At 43.4% G+C, this 19,887-nt stretch overlaps 1 protein-coding gene across 2 annotated transcripts in view; it reads left to right on the plus strand.

Annotated features, from left to right (window-relative positions):
- Positions 1-294: 294 nt before the first annotated feature.
- AZIN1 (antizyme inhibitor 1) overlaps positions 295-19,887 on the plus strand; it is a 60,061-nt gene continuing 40,468 nt past the window's right edge. The window contains exons 1-2 of one of the 2 annotated variants that reach the window (XM_073330405.1): positions 295-685; positions 7,817-7,954. The gene's annotated coding sequence lies outside the window, so the exon portion shown is untranslated. The remainder of the gene's footprint in view (positions 686-7,816; positions 7,955-19,887) is intronic. The other variant, XM_073330406.1, reaches the window with a different exon arrangement.

A 19,887-nucleotide genomic window follows, 5' to 3' on the forward strand; every position in this document is an offset into this window, starting at 1 on the left:
ACCCTGGTCGCCCCGCCCATATTCCAACATCCTCCCGCCCCCCCCGTTCCAATTTCAATTCCTGGGGGAAACACGGCGGCCGGGCCCGGGCCCGGCTGCAGCTCCGGGGCTGGATTACGTCACGTTTCCCACCTGCGGGCTGGGAGCTCCCGCTGCCTCGCCCAGCCGGCAGCTGAGGAGCAAAGGGCAGGGGGCGGCTCCCTGCCGGCGCATGCGCCCCAGGCCTGTCCAGGGTGGTGCGCTGCGCCCTGGGTAGCGGAGGCGGGAGGCGGCGGGTTACCGGCTTTGCTTTCTGCAGGCACCGCCCTCTCCCCCATGCTTGTGACGCGTGGCACCGCCCCCCGCTCCTCCTATAAGTGCCGGGCTGCGGCGCCCCCTTCTCTTCTTTCCTGCCTGCTCGGCGTCGTTGCGCGTGTCCCTGCCTGGCCGCCCGCCGCCGCCACCACCACCCCGCTCTGCCCGGCTCGCTCCCCTCGCGCTCCCGGCCTGCCCGTCTCTCCGCGCCCGTGCCCCGCCGTCCCAGCGCTGCCCTGCGCTCCCCCTGCCGGCCGCCCCCGCAGCCTATGGCCCTGGAGGGCGCCGCTGCCGCCGCCTGTATTTCTGCTGTAGGTTCCCACATCCCTCTTTAAAAATTCCGCCTAAAAAGCGAAGACGATTTACCAAATCTTTCGGGCCGTTGTCCCACGTGAGTACCCGGGCTGGGGGCAGGGCGGAGGGAGACCCCCCACCCCCGGGGACACTGGGCGTGGGGTGGGGGCAGGCCGACCCCCTGCCCTCCGGCACTGCGTATTGCTGCGCAGGGGCCGGTGGAGGAGGCGGGGGGAGACCCCCCCCCCCAAATGCTGGCACATCCCTTTTCAGTATGGCCGGGGAGGGGGGTGGGGTGGAAAGCGAAGGCCCCAAATCCCGGGGGCTGGGGCGAGGCAGAGACCCCCCCCCCCACGCCTCCAACGCTGGCAGCTGCGAAGCAGACGCCCTCCCAAGCCTGGGGCTTGTTGGCGGGAGGTACGGGCACAGCTGGGCTCTGCGGGCTTTTGGCCCCAGACCTCCCGGCTGGGGGAGGGCAAGTTCCTAGGGCTTGGCAGGCTCCGGCCCCCCGGAAAGAGCGGAGGATGTTTGTCCCCTTCCCCACATGACGAGAGGGCGGGGGATCCAAGCACCGCTTCCATCCTCGGGAGGGATCTGCAGACCTTCGGCCACCCCTGCCCCGAGCAGCGGCTGTGGGAGGCGTGAGCTGCAGGTCCTTGGCAGCCGTGGCGGGCTGGGGGAGCCGCGGGCAGCACCCCCCTTTCCAGCAGCGGTCGCTGGGAAGAAGAGGACGAGTCACAGATTTGCGCCCTCCCCTAGTACGCATTGCTGCGGATCTCTGCCGCTTAATGCGGGGCTGGCGTGTCCTCACTGAGCGGGGCAGAAGTGAGGTGCTGTTGCACATTTAACAACGGAATGTGTGTGTGGAGGGTGCTCAGCAGCTGCTCCTCAAACATGGCGGACACCCGTGTGTGTGTGTGAGAGAGAGAGCGGGGATCTGGGGGCTGCTGTGCCGTGGCTGATGTATCCGTTCACTGGGGGGAGGAGAGGAGACGAGCCACAGACCCAAATGTGCCTATGTAAGGGGGGGCTCAGCAGCTGCTCCAACATGGCGGATTCCTGTGGAGGGGGTTGGGTGGCTATGTGTGATGTGTCTCAGTCTGAAGTGGGTCAGTTAGCAGTAATAGCAGACTCCTCCTCCAGCTGCTTCTGCATTGCTCGATGCCCTTTTTTTGGGGCTGGGGGAGGAGAGGGGAGTCTCTTGACTTGGCTACTTAATAACAGTGAAAGGAGACCCCTCTCCCCCAGGAATAGTCCTTGTAGCAGGAGCTGTTTCATCATCACTTCTGAGTCAGGGCAGCTCTGACAAGGGGTAGTGTTGTTTCCCTCCCATATGGATCTTTGCTGATTCTCTTTCTCTCTAGTAAACTGACACTCAGAATGCCATTTTGGGGGGTGTAGGGAAATAGGTTTGTAACTAGATGTTTTGATCAGTAAAGAAGGCCTGACTAGACAGGGGAGGAGGGCAAGGGAGCAGAAGAGGGGTTCGTAGCATGGCAGAGACTCCTCTCGCTTCTCAGAGGCCATGTTGTGTGACTGTGACTATCCATCCGGGTTCTGTTGTGGTGTCACACACCTCTTTTCTTATCCCCACCACTTGAGCCATGTTGTGGGTGCTGGCAGGTGGTAACCCCAATGATATCTTCATGCTCTGCCTTTGTTACTGGGGTTCATGACAGGGGCATGTGTGAAGCTCATGTGGCAGCAGTGGGAGGTGTAGGGGTTGAGGATACTGCACAAGTGGCTTACTGTAGCCCTCTCCCAGGGGTCTTAATGTCTTGGGCACATTAACTTAATGCTGATATGCCAATGGGTAAGGAATGCTCTTCTGTACCCCCTCTATCCTGCTTAGCAAACACCCTCAACCTCAGACACAATCTCTCCTTCCCTTTTTGCCTCAAGGACGGACACACACACAAATATTCTCCCCTCCCCACCACCAGTCTGTCAGGCTAACAGTAACTGGGTTGCTGCTGCCCACCAGTTCTTTTGGAATTGTCTCAATTAAGCCCATTTTCACTGTTTTGGCTGCCTTGGGAGTCCTTTTGGTCTGATTATTTATGTCCTCCTCAGTCACAGTGGTGGCCTGTGGAAAGTGTATGAAGGAGGATTGAGTCACTACTCAGCTTCTGGTAGAATGTGTACAAAGCGGGTCTGGCTGTCAGTGTATTCTCAGAGTGGTGTCAGCTGGGTATGTTTGTGTCATGGTCCCAACACCTGCTTCATTGGAAGGGGGTGCTAGGAGAAAGAAGAGCCAGGTATATTGTTGTGAATTGGGGGGGGGGGTGAGTATACAAAGGGGAGCTTGTGAGGGAACTGTAGGGCTTTTTATACATCCATATAGACGCAACAAGGTGGGGACTGTAGTATGTTTTCAAGTGTGTATGCACATGTGTATGAGGTGATAGGGTTTGGAAGACTCATGTTCTCACACTTAGCACGATGCCATCCATATAAAATGTAAGCTTGGAGTCAGAACAAATGTGTAACTGCAATAAGGGTGGATCCAAATTGTGGGTATCAGAGGAAAGCAAGACTAAATCTCTTTCAGTCCTTTTTGGTATGTATCTTCTGCTATGCAACATCCTGCACAACCAAGAAGTGACAGTACACAGGAGCAAAAGTACTGTTACTGCAATTCTCTGCTTGCTGCAATTCAGACCCTGTCTACAGCAGTCTCTGGTGGCTCAGCATAGCTTGTTTGGGTAGCCCCAGTGGAATACAGCTGCATTGTGTCAGTCACTGTGGGAAGCGGCTGTATAACAATTACAAAATGGATTAGCTCTGGCTTTCCTTTCTCTGGGCCCCTACTCAGAACTTGTTCTTTTACACTCATGCTTATGTGTGAGTGAGCTGAAGTGTTGCCCCAATTCTTCTTCCTCACCGAGTTTGTGAGGGTTGCCAGCTTTAGAGATAATGCACTTGCTTGCTGTTCTTGGTGAATGTGAAAGACAACAGCATTTCAGCCTGAATAATGGTGGTGGAAGGGGAGGAGGGGTTTGTTCCAGTCTGGACTGGTCCAGTCTGGTTCTTTCCTTCCTGTCACCATGCGAACAATGCTGCTGCCGTTGCCGTCGCGGCTGCTTGCGACACTGCATCCCCCCACCCCATGTGTCTGACTGCAGTGAGTGCAAGAGTGGATGCCCCCTCCCTGCTCTGCCTCATATACGCTGAACAGTAATTCTCTCCAAAGCAGCTCCAGCAGGCACGCTCTTCTGCCTGCCTTCTCTCTCTATTCCCTAGCCAGGTGGCAGACAGGCAGCACTGAATTCCAAGTCTGTGGGGAGGAGGGGATTGTGGCTGCTTCTGAGGCTAGGATAGGGTTTGGTAGTAACATAGTAATGTAAATATTTCTCTGGGGGGGAGGGGTAGGGGAAATCCTTCTGTGTTAGAGAAACTGAGCTACAGTGAGCTGTACCTCTGGCTGCCCCAGCCTATGCTGTAAAATTGAAAGGGGACTGTGTACCTTGTCTAGTTTTGAGTCTCAAGTATTTTCCTTAGTGGGCTTGATGCTGATGTGAATATTCTGTGTAATAAATTGTACCATTCTTACAATAGAGGGGAATTAGGAGTCTCACCTTCTTGGGGGGGGGGGAATTAGGGACATTTAGTCACATAAACACTTAATGAAAATAATGTAATGAGCTAATTTACATAAACCATAAGCTTCAGTTTAAAAGTAATTATAGATTTAGTGCTGGTGAAAGGGGTCAGATGGATACTCTGGCAACAGAAGCCATTGTGATCTGCAGGGCGGCAGGGAAGGCAAGCTTCTCACACATACTGTCCTACCCGCATGCCTCGACAGTGATCTTGAAGGGAGCTAGGGACCATATTGGGATAGTTCAGTTTCCATGACCCATGCACTTCATGCTGCCTCTAAGTGTGCCAACCATTGTAAACCTGTGAGTCATGCGATTCTGGATTGTAGGCGTTTGGGCCCTGGATATTTGAGTTTAGTGCCTTGAGTTTTTCCTGTTTGTAAAATGGTATGGACAATGAATGATTTTATAAGTGTTGTAAGGCAAAGTACAGCTACTAGGCATTTAGTTTAAAAAAAATCCTCATCTGAAAACTTCTCTTGGTAAAGAACAATTTTTATTGCCACCTTTGAGACTTTCAGTCAAAATAGGGAAAAATCAAGCATTTCAGTTTGGACATGAGGCAATTCCTTTAAAATCTGTGCTGCCCAGATGAATTAGGGACATGTGGCAACCCTGTGTGAAATGTTAGCATGTAGTACTTTACATTTTAGCACTGTCCTGTTTTGATCTGGAAACTGAACGTTTTCATTAGTTAAATTCTTTACCTCTTAGAATAAAATTCTTTCCTCAGACTTTCTTGTCAACTGCTGGAAATGGCCCACCTTGATTATCACTACAAAAGGTCCGTCGGTCCCCCGTGTCGCCCGCCCCCCCCGCGCTGGTAATAGCTCACCTTAAGTGAGTACTCTCCTTACAGTGTGTAACAATGGTAACACCCATTGTTTCATGTTCTCTATGTATATAATTCTCCCCACTGTATTTTCCACTGAATGCATCTGATGAAGTGAGCTATAGCTCACGAAAGTTTATGCTCAAATAAATTGGTTAGTCTCTAAGGTGCCACAAGTACTCCTGTTCTTTTTTCAAAAGTCAGACTTCATTAATGCTGTTCTATCCTTTATGGATATTTGAGAGTTAAATATTCATGCATGAGAAGTGAATTGTACTTTCTATACATTAGTAGAGATCACTAATAAGGGGAGAGTGTGGGGGGAAATCCTGAGTTTAGGACTTCAAATGCTAAGTATGTTTAAAATTCCAGTGCATTCCTCTAAAACACAACACAACGAAGTTATCACTAGGGAAAATTGTCAATTTTTATTCCAACTCCAAGGAAACTTGCTCTCGTGCTCGCGCGTGCTCTCTCTCTCTCCTTGCGGCATGTGGCAAAATTTATTTTGACTGTAGTGCAGATCATATTTGCTTGTAGTGTGGCCTTTTATGTACTCTAGTAAAGGTAATCTTTTCTGCTTGCAACACCTGTTTTTAAGAGACTTAGCTTGCTGTAAAAGTGCTCTCAGTTTGAAAGCCGCATACAGATGTTCATTTTTTGAACAGCATCCAAAAATAGTGTAGATATTTAAACATTTTGCTTTTGTGATATTAACACTTGATTTTAAAACATATTTCTTATGCCAATATGTTATTGGCTTAGCTTTAATTTAAAGAATTCCAGTGGAAAAATTAAAGTTAACTGAACATGAAAAGTAACTTCGTCAGCTAGAAGTAAAGAATCCCAATTCATTTTTAACAAGTGTAGTTCAGTTTTAATAGTCATAACTGTATTAGTAAATGTTCTATAGTTTTGTATTGTAAAAATGACATTTTATTAATGAGATTCCACTACAGCACTGCTATTATGCCTTTGTTGGGATGGAGAGAAAGAGGATACGTTTGGAGTGCAAATTATGGAATGTGAACTAGCCTAATTCTCCTGTGTTTGCTCACTTATCCTTGCCAATACATACATAAGCAACTGCTATGGCTGAAAAGATAAAGATGTGATAAAGGATCTGTAACAGACTAGTTTAGATTGCTATCGGTCATTTTTGATAGCCCATATGTATTCAGATTTTTAAGTTTAATGTAGATTTACTTTTATTAAATATTGGTAGTATTCTGTTTTTTATACCATGGATTATCACACACTTTTTAATCTCAGCATGTCCCAGGTTTCAAGATGACCAGTTTGCTTACACTGGTTATTTCAATTATTTTAAAATGTGACAGACACTGAGTTTGTACCTGTGAAGAATTCAGTTTGTGTAAGCAGGGTTGGTTTAAACTCCACTGTGACCTATTATGGTACTTTTTGAAATGACTATTGTAATTGAACTCAGGTGTATAAACCTCATATTTTAACACCTAAGGGGCTGTCTACATAGGGACAGCTAAGAAAATTAGAGGTGTGAATTTGAAGTGTATTAGAAAAACTGCATTAAATTCCTGTGTGGACGCTGTTACTCAGAATGGAAGTGGCCTTAGTTTGGTTTATTTCAGTTCACTTTGGAACTAAACAGGATTAAATTAACTTCCAGAGTGAATTGAAATAAACCAAATTAAGGCCACTTTAATTCAGAATGAATGTTTTCATGTAGTGATTTAATGCAATTTAACTATGCCACTTTGAATTCACACCTTTAATTAATTTGAATTAATTTTCTTTGCTGTCCCTCTGTAGACAAGACTTTAGTTTGACTTTTGCATCTGTATTTAATAGCTTGGCCCTTAAGGGCCCATTGAACTGCCAGTTTCTTGATGCACAGACTCTGGCCTCCCCATAGCTCAAGGCCCCTGACTTTTCCCCTAGAATACATTCCCAACCATTCTCTGTTAAGGGGGTGGGTGGGGAGGAAGTAGGAGCACTGTAGGAGGTCCTAGAAGATATGTACCCACTTGGGGGTGGGGGCTAATTAGAGCTGGGTAGGAATTGGGGAAATACGTGTTTGACTCTGAGGGGACTCGTGGTGCATGCAGCATCTTGACTTGGATTAATTAAATGTGGTCCTTGAGAGAGGGACTGCAGGCCCATGAACTATGGGAAGTTCTTCAAAGAGGATCTGTTCTAACAAACCTGTAGTTCATCATTGGTGGGCCATCAGAACAGTCGTGCTCTTTGCACCACTTCTGACTCTGTTAATCCCCTCAAAGATGACTATTAAATTCCATGTGTACCACCTGATGACAATTACAGTCCCATACCCCCTGATGTCACTCCATACTCAAGCTTAATTCTCCTGTGTACTTCCCACTGTCTCCCTCACCCGCGGATTGTTATATTTTGTCCTTGTATCCACTGCCTGTAGTCCCATTTTCAATCGTTGCACATAGCTTTGACCTCCTGTGCTCCTATATAGGCACCTGCTGTCCTGAATTTTCATAGTTGCTATCTGAGACAATAAGGGGAGGAGGTTCTAGGAGGGCATAAATATCAAGAGGCCATAAGGTGGATAACATCTATTGATAGTTAAACATGTCACTGTTGACAGTTTGTCTTGCTTATGCTCATTTGTGTGTGCACTCACCTTTGAAAAACAGGCTTTGTAAGTTGTTGTAAATTACTATAAAAGGAGACAGCAGTCCATATTAAAAGTGCAGTTAAGAACAGAAGTTGCATATTTGAAGGTAAAGTGGTGTTTACTCCTAAGTTATAAATTTTATTTATCTATGTATTTTTCCTACAGGGCAAACTCTCTGATCAGGTTTACAACTATCCAGAAGGCCTAGGAGAAGTGCTTTATAGAGAACAGTTCGACTTCAACGCCGAGCCACCTTGGGAACCTAGCTGATGATAGTAGGGTTCCATCTCCTAACTTGTCCATGTAAGTCTGTTTTTTTTTTTTATGGCTACGCAAGCAAGGAAACAACTTAAAGAAATGTGTAGGACACATCTATTCTCTTTTATAGATCCAGACATCTTGATAAATATTTAATTTACTTCGTTACAAGAGTTCTTAATAGGTGGGGAAATGTGTGGAATCTTGGGCTACAAATCAGGAATGCACTTAAATTTGTGCTGAAGTCTCTCCCTATTCAGGAAGGGTGCTTAAGCATGTGTTTAAGTCCCATTGAAGTCAGATGCTGAAATGCTTTCCTGAATCACAGCTACAGGCTACAGAAATTTTTGAAATAAAATGCTATATTTATTTCTAATCTGTTTGACAATTGTAGTTCCATTGTGCTAAGTTGGAGATCATAGCTATTTAGACTATTGAATCATGTTTGGCACAGCACTATATGTTTTTAATGTTTTATATCTAAATAGTTAAATCTGCTCTTGTAAACAGTCAGTATGAATACTGCTCTAGAAGGGTGAGCCTCCCCAAAAGCCTGTCTGCATTATTTGCTAATTACCTTGCTACTTCCACAAATAGTTATAGTTCAATTAGAGTAGAATCTTGAATTCTGTGCTGGACTGACATTATGTACAAATTATAAACAGACTTAAAATTACAGTGGCAGGCTACGAAAGAAAGCAACGACTTTGCTCTCTGATAACGAATATCCATACCAGATCTTCCAATACCATAAGACTTGCACTTCTGATGACTTAAGTGTATTAGTGACTAAATGTTCAGGTATTAGTTATTGTAATTTTCTTAAAGTTGAAAAACCTAATTTCTTGGAAATCCAGAACTCATGCCAGTCATTTTTGAATCAATTTGGTTTTTTTTCCAATGGCCTCTTTTAACTTGCAAGATCTTGCTCCGTATTTTGCACTTGTGTAGTCTCCTTTTGTATAATATTGTAAAACAATTGCTTAAGATGGCTATCATAAGTCTTACTGTTTAAGTGTAACCCTAAAAGTTAAGATGGCTTGATACTCTATACATGGTACCTTTTTTCTCAGTTTGGCTCAAAGTAATATGCTGTGTCGGTTTATTTGCTAATTGCTGTATAACTCTTACTTAAAAACTTTGGGGTGAGATTTCCAGGAACACTCATGTGCTTTTGAAATGACCCTTCAGAGTTAAATGAGATGCCAAAGTGACTGGTATTTATAAGGTATCTAATACAGATGGAATCCTATATTAGAAAACACTTTGGTGGGAGAGGTTGGGGAACAACTTGGCTGATCATGACTTGTAGCTTCGTTTTGTCGGGGTTATTTTTCTTCAAGCTTATGAGAAAATTGTTTTGAATTAATCTAAATATGCTTACTTTTATGCTTACCTTCTGAGAGAATGTTTCTCAAATTGAAAACTGCCTGAAAATCTCTTGCTTGCTGTTTTGCAAATAACACCTATGATTACTGTAATAGATGTTTCTTTTTCAGGTTTTTTTCCTTTTTCCCACTTTGAGTTTCACTGCACTTTTTACATGGTCAGTTCTCCTTGACAGATGGGTCTTTCACAGAAATAGGGGATAAAGGAAATACATTTAAAATGATAGGAAAATGTCATTGCAGAATCAGAAGAATTGTCAGAGAGGCGGGTGTAGTGTACAATCGAAAACAATTTTAAATTCGTTTTGAAAACTGGCTAGATACAAATCTCTAAGTTGATTAGTTACAAAAGCTACTAGACAATGTTCTAATGTTAAAGCCTCCTAATTCATTTTCTTTTTTTACTGGTGAATTAGCAGACATGCCATAGGAAATAGTGAAAATTGGTTTATCGTAGAGCTGGATATATTGTTTGTAACGATGTCTTAAGACATTCTGGTTTTCTGTTTTGTGGTAGGAACTGTTACTCCTCAAATAGTGTGATATGAGTTTAAGGAGATTAAATCTTAATTTTCTAGTGATGTATAAAGCCACAGCACACAACTGTTAATCAGCCAATACACGCACATATTGGGTGTGCTGAAGCACAGCAGTCCCTCAAACACAGCCAAGATGTGCTTAAATTAGCTGATTAATGTGCACCTAGGGAGTTTGTTCCACTTATAAAATGGTTTATTGAGGAAAAAGTCAATTAAGCGTTTAAGCATAATTATTAATCTGTTTCATACAGACACTCATAAAAATCTGCTTATGTCTGAGGATGTGTTTATATTCCCATTAAACCTGCTTCCCTCCCATTTTTCTTCCTTCTCTTCCAGCTGATGGTGGCAAAGGAGGAACTGCTTGAGCTGTTTTCCTTTTAAACTACTATGATCCCATTCTCTTGCTTAGCTCTGCCTTGCTCTTTCAAGCCCTGCTCCTGCTGATCAGCATATCTGGGCTTGCAAATGTGGTTTGATCTACTTTAGAAAATCTGCTTTGTTTGCTGCCAGATCCCACTGAATGGAGAGATGAAGGGGAAGTAGTAGGCAGTGGGGAAGCCATTTAACTTTTAGCCAGACCCATCTCTGTCAGGTGAAAGAAGTAGTGGTTCAGAGCTGTCTGAATTTTACAGCTCTTGCCTTCTCTAATCCCATCATCCACTTTTTTATAAGATAATTTAAAATTAAAGATTATTCAGATGAAAATTTAAGATTTAAATTGAATAAGTTTTAAAAGTGCTTGGCTATTACAGCAATCTTGTTGAAGAAACTTTGTAGTCCTGATGTGAATTCATTGGGAGAAAATTACATGTTTGAAGTCTCTTCTCCCACTCAGACTGCAGCTTTCATCCAAGCCATTTTTGTAATCTTTTAAAAAAGCAACCTTAGAATTGCATTTTTAACCCTAGACTAAAGGCTTTCAATGGATACTACTTAGGCTAAATAACACATGTTGTAGTAATGCATAATAACTGAGTGCACTTGGTTAAATTTAAAAGGTCTATCTCATGTACATATATATCTCATGTACCCATTACTGTAGTATCCAAGCACCTCACAATCTTCAGTAAATTTAGTGGCCAAAGAACTATGGAAGAAACTTGGGCAAAACATAAACAATTGATTTATCCTAAGCTTTGCATATTTGAAAGTCTTGGATTCTTCAGTTACTGTTCAGAAGTCCCTGTGCAGATATTAACTTTAAATCCTGTTTATAGTTTTGCCTAGTGAGCAGAGCTGAAGCCGCTTAACGAGTTTATTCCTTTAAGTTCTTGCGGTCAACTTTTTTCTCGTATAATGATGCCTAATGGATGTATTCACTTATGATTTATTAGGTGAGTATAAGTTTTACTATATGTACGGTCCATAAGAACTGATCAGTAGTAACATTATTTTCGGCTCCACTCCTCACATACCCAGTTGTAGAGCTACAGTTCAACTGCAAAACCAGAAAACGAGCTGAGCTAAACATAAACACATCAGCTCAGTGTTCCCACTGATTAGACTACTGACGAAAGGGCAGTCAGGGAGTAACTTTGTCAGTAGATGTTGTAAGGAGGGGCGGATCACAGACTTTCATAACTTTCCATAAACCAGTGGGACCAGTGGTTTCTATTAAGCTCTGATTTTTGATATTGGTGATATCCCAGAGTGGTGTATTCCTATAGACCAGAAGTGACCGTCATGATTATCTAACCTGACCTGCACATCACACGCCACAGAACCTCACCCATCCACTCCAGTTTGTCACATCTTGATTTAAAGACTTCAAGTTACAGAAAATCCACTATTTAATCTAGTTCAAACCAGCAAGTGACCTGTGCCCCATGCTGCAGAGGAAGGAAACCCCCCCACCCCCATCAGACACATACCCAACCCCCAGGTCTCTGCTAGTGTGACTAGGGATGTGGGGGATTCCTTCCTGTCCCTGAATATGGTGATCATAAGATCCTGAGCATGTGTATGAGACCCCCCAGCCAGATACTTAGGAAAGAATTCTCTCTTGTTATTCAGAGCTGTTGCCATCTAATGTCCCATCTCCGGCCAGTGGAGATATTTGCTACTAGCAGTCTTGGATGGGCCAAGTGCCATTGTGGGGCAGCTTCATCTTACCATTCCCTTCATAAACTTAGCAATCTTAGTATTGAAATAAGTTAGGTTTTTTGCCCCCACTGCTCCTCTTGGAAAGCTGTTCTGGAACTGCAGTCCTCTGCTCATTGGAAATCTTGGTCTAATTTCAATCCTAAACTTGTTGATGGCCAGTTTATATCTATCTGTTCTTGTGTCAACATTGAGCCTTAACTTAAATAACTCTTCTCCCTTGCTGATGTTTATCCCTCTGATGTATTTATAGAAAGCAATCATCTCTTCTCAGCCTTCATTTTGTTAAGGGACATAGCTTGTTTAGCCTAAGTCTCCTATTATGAAGTAGATTCTTCATTCCTGTGGTCATCCTAGTAGTCCTTTTCTGTACCTGTTCCAGTTTGAATTAATCTTCCTTAAACATGGGAGACCAGATTTGCACACAGTATTTCAGATTAGGTCTCATCAGTGCCTTGTATAATAACACTTTCCTGACTCCTCTGGAAATACCTCTCCTAATGCATTCTAGGAGCGTATTAGTTTTTTTCACAGCTACATCACATTGATGGCTCGTAGTCATCCTGTGACTGACCGATACTGTGATTCTCCTCGTCCTCCTGTCTCTTCTGACTGATATGTCCCCATCTTATAGCAAAAATTCTTGTTGTTAGCCATAAGTGCATGACTTTGCACTATTAAATATCACCCCTTTTCTATTACTCCAGTTTTCAAGATTATCCAAATCATCCTGTATGATATTCCAGTTTTCCTCTATGTTGGCAATACCTCCCAACTGTGGCATCCGCAAATTTTATTCGTGCACTCCCACTATTTGTTGCAAGGACATTAATTAAAATGTTATAGGATTAGTCCCAAAACAGTTCCTTGAGGAACTCCACTAGTAACCTCCCTCCAGCTTGACATTTCACTTTTCCGCATGATCCATTGTAGTCTCCCGTTTAACCAGTTCCCTAGCCACCTTTTGATTCTTGTGTTAATCTCAGTCTTCTTCAATATAACTAATTTCCCAGGTGGAACTGTATCTAATCCTTTACTGAAATCTAGATAGATTAGATCTACTGCATTTCCTTTGTCTAGAAAATCTTATTTTAAAGAGAATTTTGTCTGGCATGATTTACCTTTTTAAACCATGTTGTATTTCATCCCAATTAATATTTGTTTCTGTCTTTAATTACTCTTTCAAAAATTGTTCTAAGACCTTACAGGCCTATTTAACTCCAACTGTATGCAGTTTCCCAGATCACTTTTTTCCCTTTCTTAAATGTAGGCATTGTATTTGCAGTTCTTCCAGTCATAGGGTACAAGTTTATGGATTCATTTAAAATCCTTGCTATTAGGCTTGCAATTTCATGTGCCACTTCTTCTGATAGCATTGGATGGAGATTATCTGGCCTGCCCAATTTTGTCCCATTGAACTGTTTCAGTTTGGCTTCTATCTGTGGTAATTTCTACATCTGTATCCTCATTCCCATTAACCACTCTGCCACTGTCCCCAGGTGCCTCATTATTATTCTTAAAAACAGAGGCAAAATATTTAAGTGGTTGACCATACCTACATTACTTTTAATCTCCACCCCATCCCTCAGTGCTTACTGGTCCTACTTTTTTCATTGTTTTCTTTATATGGCTAAAATAACCTTTTACTACTGGCTTTAATACTTTTTGCAAAGTCCAACTTTGCTTGACTTTTGGCAGTTCTCACTTTTTTTCTCTCTACACTTTCTGATCTCCAAGAGGTAGCTTTCCTTGCTGATCCATCCCTTTTTCCATTCTGTAGGCTTTTTGCTTTCTCAATAATCTGGTGCTTGTTCATCCAGTTTGGTCTGCAACCCTGCCTTATGAATTTTTCCCCTTGCTTGGGATGCAGGCTCCAGATACTATCTTCAACTTTGCTTAAGTAATTCGAAGGCTCTTCCACATTCAAATCCTTGATTTCTTCAGTTCAGTCCACTTCCCTAACTAATTGCCTTCATTGTTTTTTTTGTCAAGGGCCCTAGTTGCACACCTGTTTATCCTTCCTTTTTGTTTAAACTGAATTAACTCATGAATCACTCAAACCAAGGTTGTCCTCTACAACCATCTCTTCTATGAGGTCCTTGCTGCTTACTAAATTTAAAATGGCATCACCTTTTCTTAGTTCAGTGACTATTTGGTAGAAAAAAAATGTCCGCTATCACATCCAGGAATATCGGTGAAAAATATTAGGTCTCTGTCCATATCCAGATCAGATCCTGGAGTCTGTAGCAAACCAAGTGTTAGCGGAGTCGTCTTTCTTCCCCAAAGTGACTTGGACCTGAACAGATTTTGTTTTTTATCTGTTCCATCACTTATGTATAATCCACCTCATCGTTAATCCATGCCACGCCACCACCTTTACTTTTTTCTGTCTTTCCTTAACTGTACATATACTTCATACCTGTAATCCAGTCATGACTATTATTCCACCATGGTTTCCATTATCCATATAATAACTTCCTCATCAGTAGTTCTAGCTCCTCCATTTTGTTACCCAGGCTCCTTGCATTGGTGTACAGATATCTTAATTGTTTGTTTGGCATAACCCAGATTTCTAACCTGATTTAGTAGTAGTTTTACTGCCAGTATCGCCTACCTGCCTGTTACTGTCATTGGTACTGGCACTATCTTTTTATTTTGTTGTCCATTCTCCTATCCTCTTTCTTTCTAAATTGCTGTGTTTTTTACTTGATTTTCCTCACTCAGTATTTTAATCAGGTGTAGTGATTACATGACCATCTCCAATTATCTCTTCTGAATTCCTGGTTTAAAGCTCGGTTGTCAACCTCCATCCCAGAAGTCTATTTCCTGCCCTACTCTGGTGGAGTGCTTCCCATGCGAACAGTCTTCTGTCCATGAATGCCTCTGTGGTTGAAGACCAAAATCCCTCCTTTTAGCACCATTGCCTGAGCCACTGTTGATCTTCATAACCTTGTCTCTCCCTTTCTGACCTCCTCTAGCAACATGTAGAATCCCAATGACTGTCACCTGAGCCTCTGTTTCTTTAAGCATTTTCCCCAGCCTGGCATAGTCTCCTTTGATGTGTCCCAACAAGAATCTTGCTCTATCATTCCTTCCCATGTGAAGGACAATCAGTGGATTCTTTCCTGCTCCCACTAGCACCTCCTTCAGCCTCAGTCCACATCGCATATCTTAGCCCTTGGCAGAGAGCACACCCTTCTAGTCTCCAGATCCACTCTAGTGACTGGAGTGTCTGTTCTTAGTAAGGAATCCCCAAACAGATCTGCCTCTTACTGGTGTTGGTGTGGTTCTCTGGACTTCCTCCTTTTCTTTCCGGCTGCAAGTTGTCTTGTCCTCTGTTCTCACTTGCAATCTTCTGAGTAATCATCTGGTCTCCTGGGACGCTGAACTCTGTATCTCATTGTCTCTTCCCTACTTCTTGTAGGACTTGCTCTGCTATTCTTCCTTGCTCTCTAATCTTCTGTTACTGCCTGCCTCTCCCCTTCATTTTCCAACTCTGCAAACCTTTTCTCGGCTCTGTTTCTCCTTTGCTAGCCAGTCTCTTCCTCTTCCTTGTAGTGCTTCCACTGGCCACCCTTCTCATCCAGCAGTCTATCCTCACAGTTCTCTGATCCAGTATGCATCTGCAAGTCTTCAGCCTCATCTCTCCTTCCTCCACTATCCGCTCAAATTCCCATAGAACCTCAACCATAGTTTCTATCTGCAGCTCCAAACCTTGGATCTTCTCTTCCATCAGATCAGTCAGGTGCTACTTCATACATACAAAGCATCTTTCAGGTATTCTCTCTGCAGCTTCCACATCCATTCATCTTTAAATCACTACCTCTGCTGCTTCTGTAGCTGTCACAGCCTTCCCTCCTAAGCTCCTATCAAGAAGAAGGAAAAAATAATCCGTACACCCTCCCTCAAACTCATGTTTTCAGGTCTGTTTGCTGCCTCCTGTGACACGACTCCTGTAGCAAGATGACCTGGCAAACTTGAGGGAAGCTGAAAGGATTTTAAGTTCTTTAAAACTGAAATACCTTGTGCCTAAATTTTTACCTTTCTCTGTAAGAGGAAATCTAGCACCACCAGTCTTCATGTGGGAAAGGGTTTATTTTTTAGTTTGTCTTCTCTTCTCCCTTTCCGAACTTCCTTCATCCTCAAAAGAAACCAAGAATTATTTTCCTCTAACACTTTTTTCTTTTTAACATTTTCACAAAGTTTAGCTGCTTAATTCCCTCCAGCCTCTGCAGAGGTAACTTTTTCACTCTTTTCTCTTTGTAATTATGCTTGGAGGTGCTGTACATAGGACCTTCTCCCCCTTCACCTGCTGTAATGGCTGCTACCTGTTTAGAGGCAAAGCCCAATTTTTGTCTCAGATTCTTAATTAGTGATTCACGATGACTATGATTTGCAGGTGCTCTGCCCTGCTTCAAGGTTAATTTCTTTACCATACCTTGGAGCACATGATTCTTTCAATTTTCTCAGAGGCTTTAGCTTGGTCTGCCAGGAATCTTTCTCTTTGCATTCCTGGAGTGCCTCTCACTATTTTCAGCTGACTTTGGGTATTTGTAGCCAGCACCTTCCAATTGTCTGCTCCCTTTTCCGTTTGTGCCTTTTCCTCTATACATGAAGACAAGCGGAGGTAAGAATCCTTACATGCTTCCCACAACAGCCAAATTGCTGCTGCATCTCTTTTGGCAGCACTAGAAGGTTTGTATATGAGGATATACTGAGCCAATCTATCCTCTAGGTCCGAAATAGTGCAGACATCAGCTAGGGCTTGTTTAGTCCAAGGACTGTGCTCAAATTTTTGAAGGATTTGTTTAAAAGGTAATTTTTTTAAACAAAGGGTGAGGTTGGAGTTCCTTCTCACTCCATTCCTCCCTCTGGTACTGGCTTACCTAGTTTTCTTTTAAATGTCTTAACACAGGTATTTCAATCTTTGTCACTCCTGGTATTACTTAGTGAGTAACACAGCCTAGATTCTGAAATCGTAACTTATCAAATTTCCTCGTCATACCTGGCACAGGTCATCAAGTGACACAGCCTAGATTCTCTGATCCTGCTGCTCCTTGTTCCAGCGAGCAGCACTGCCTGGCCCTTAGGCCTTCTTGTTGCCCCTGATACTTCAGTGAACAATAGGAATTGGATTCTGTAATCTTAGCTTAATTTATACACTTTCCCCTGCTACCTTCCTGGAGGCCAGCAGGTCTGGTTAACCTAATAAAAATGCCTAGCTCAGTAGGGCTGGCGCTGTGCACACCAATATTTACAACAACTGAGGTTTTTTACCAATATTCCCCCTTTCGTAATTCTCCTCCAAAATGTTATACCAATAAAATAAAAACCAGCAGGATCTTATTAAAGGGGAAAAGGCAAAATACCACATTTATTGTGAATACAGAAAGAATCCTAGTAAGCAGTTATAGCTATAACATTCCATTCAATTTCATATTTATTCATTCTCTCACACACACACATTCTGCCAGGTTATCATAGTTACCAGCATGAGTTGCTCATGTTTGCCCACTGGCCAGGTGGCCTGGACATGAGGGAACAGGGCCTTGTCAGATGCACATCTGATGCTCCTGGAAGTTGGTTTGCAGAATCAGACCCCAAAGTTCTCTCTTTCTAGAGTCCATTTTATAGGAATTTCTTCCTATGCCAGGCTATGGGAATTGCTTCATCATGCTGTTGCTGAATCAATCAGCAGATGGCACATTCCTGACAGCTCCATGCTGCCAGATGTTATCTTGTTCTTTGGTTCTCCCATTCTTGAGGCTGTTGGGTGGATTCCAGTCTGCCCTCCGGGGGTCCTCTGGTTGTTTCCACTTGACGCCTTCTTCAGCCAATGGACACTAGATTGTTAGGCTGGCACCTCAGGCTGATCATTCAGTTCAGCTGATCATTCAGTTATTATCCACACCAAGCATACATCCTCTATCTCTATTTTAATCACAATTGTTAACAAAGCGAGATGAATACAACAAAAGGGCGGAGAGTCTCTGGGTGCTATTTCTGTTGTTAGAGTATTGCTTTGAGTCTCTCTCTGTGTGAGTAGTTGTTGCAAAGAATTGCTTTGAGAACAGACTCTGTCTTAAAATGTGCTAACGCAATTAGCAGCTTGCAAGTTTCACACAGAGGGAGAGAAACAGTACCAAAAACCAAGAGACCTCTTAATTAGTAATACCCTGGAATTTAAACTATGGGGAATCAAACTCATTTGTGATTTTAATACAGAACTTCTTTAATATGATCCAATATGGGTGCCCGATCCCCTTTGCCAAGCTGCTTTCTCTTGGTATCCTCCTTCCTCCCCCACAAACCTTCCCCTCTCAAGATGTTGGCACCCTGGGGGTAAGACACACATTGAAAGGTAAGTATGTTTGTTGTAGTGGCAGACTGAGAGAAAATGTAGATTGGTTCACAGAGTCATAATGCACTCTGAGATTTCATTAAATAAATTACCCAAACCGGTCTGCAGAGGCTGTATAGAGACTTGAAGGCTCTATAAGGCATTTGGCTTTAGAACAATTCTTGCAGAATTCTATAAATTTTGTATCTGTGCGGCTGATTTGTAAGTGCCGTAAGAACTGAAGCCAAAAATAGTACTCGTGAACATGCCAAAGTAAAGCAGATTTCTTGGGACTGCATATCGAGCTAATGTGGTGTTCCCCCCCCCCCCTTCTCTTGTACCAGTTTGGGAGTGGGAAGGTGGTGCTGTCTTGGCAATTAGCAGTTCTACATCCATTCAGAGTTTGCCCTATTGCCTTTTTGAATAAGATCCTCTGAGTAACCTCCTCCAACCGAGGAGTCTGCATGTGCAATTACTAATCTGTCCCCTACCCACCTGAAAGCCTATAGCCTCTCATACCCATCTTACAGCCCTGCAGCCACCCCAATACCAGCTTTTGCACAGAAGGCCCTTTCTATGTAGCAATAACTTGGAAAAGTCAAAGGGCACTTCCGAGGGGGAAGAGAAGGGAATGCCATTTCCAGATTGTGGGGAAAGAAACATTTTTAGAGGTGGAGATTAGGTGTGCAATAATTACTTGTGCTTTTTTGCTTTAGATTTAGAGAGAGAGAGCTCCCACCAGAGTGCCCTGAAGGCAGAGGGGTGGCTTCTGGAGGATTGTCCAAAGATCAAAATGGAGCATATAGTCCTGCAATGGGATATGATATAGAGACGAACAGCTGCTAGAGTCCTTTTTCTTAGAGAGGTCAAACATTGCATCCTAACCTTCCAGTGGTCCTGCAAAATACAGAACACCTTACTGGACCTACCCTTTCACTTACAGGACATTTGCACACTTTTCTTCCATATCAAGTGAATTACCTACAGGAGTGTTTGAGCACACCTTAGGTTGGCTGTGCCTCAAGTCTATTCATCTTAAGTTTGTACTATAGTCTTGGTTAATTGTTTTTGGTTTCATTAAAGAAGCAATGTCGGAGTGATGGCTTTGTTAATTTAGTACCTTCGTTTTGGTACAGCTTGGCTGAAAAATCTTAGTGAGGTACAGCACAGTCCATAAATGGCATAATATTCCTCCCTGTCACCTCTTAATAAAATGAAACACACCTTGGTTTGTTTCTTGGTTACGGTGACTTATCACCCCTAACAGCTTCTGGCCTTGAAGTAGGAGCATAGTGCATGCCTCACCTTGTTTCCTTGGCCACTTGGGGCATGTTCAGCAGCACCCTTTCTGCCTGGTTCAAAAGTCTCTCCACAGCCTGCTCCCACCCATCCTCCAGGCTCTCCTTTGTTCTTACAGATGTACAAAATATAGCAGGTGCTTATGATGAGGCACTTAATGATAAACTTCCAGCCTCTTCATAAGGCACCACCCACCTATCTTTCCTTCCAGACTCACACTCCATTGGCATTCTGTACCTCCTACTGCCAAAATCAAACTGCTCCTTTTTCTTAGCCAAGTGTACAGCAAAAGGCTTTGAGCCACAGAAG

Source organism: Lepidochelys kempii, chromosome 2 (assembly GCF_965140265.1).
Source record: "Lepidochelys kempii isolate rLepKem1 chromosome 2, rLepKem1.hap2, whole genome shotgun sequence".
In the NCBI taxonomy this organism is placed as follows: Eukaryota; Metazoa; Chordata; order Testudines; family Cheloniidae; genus Lepidochelys; species Lepidochelys kempii.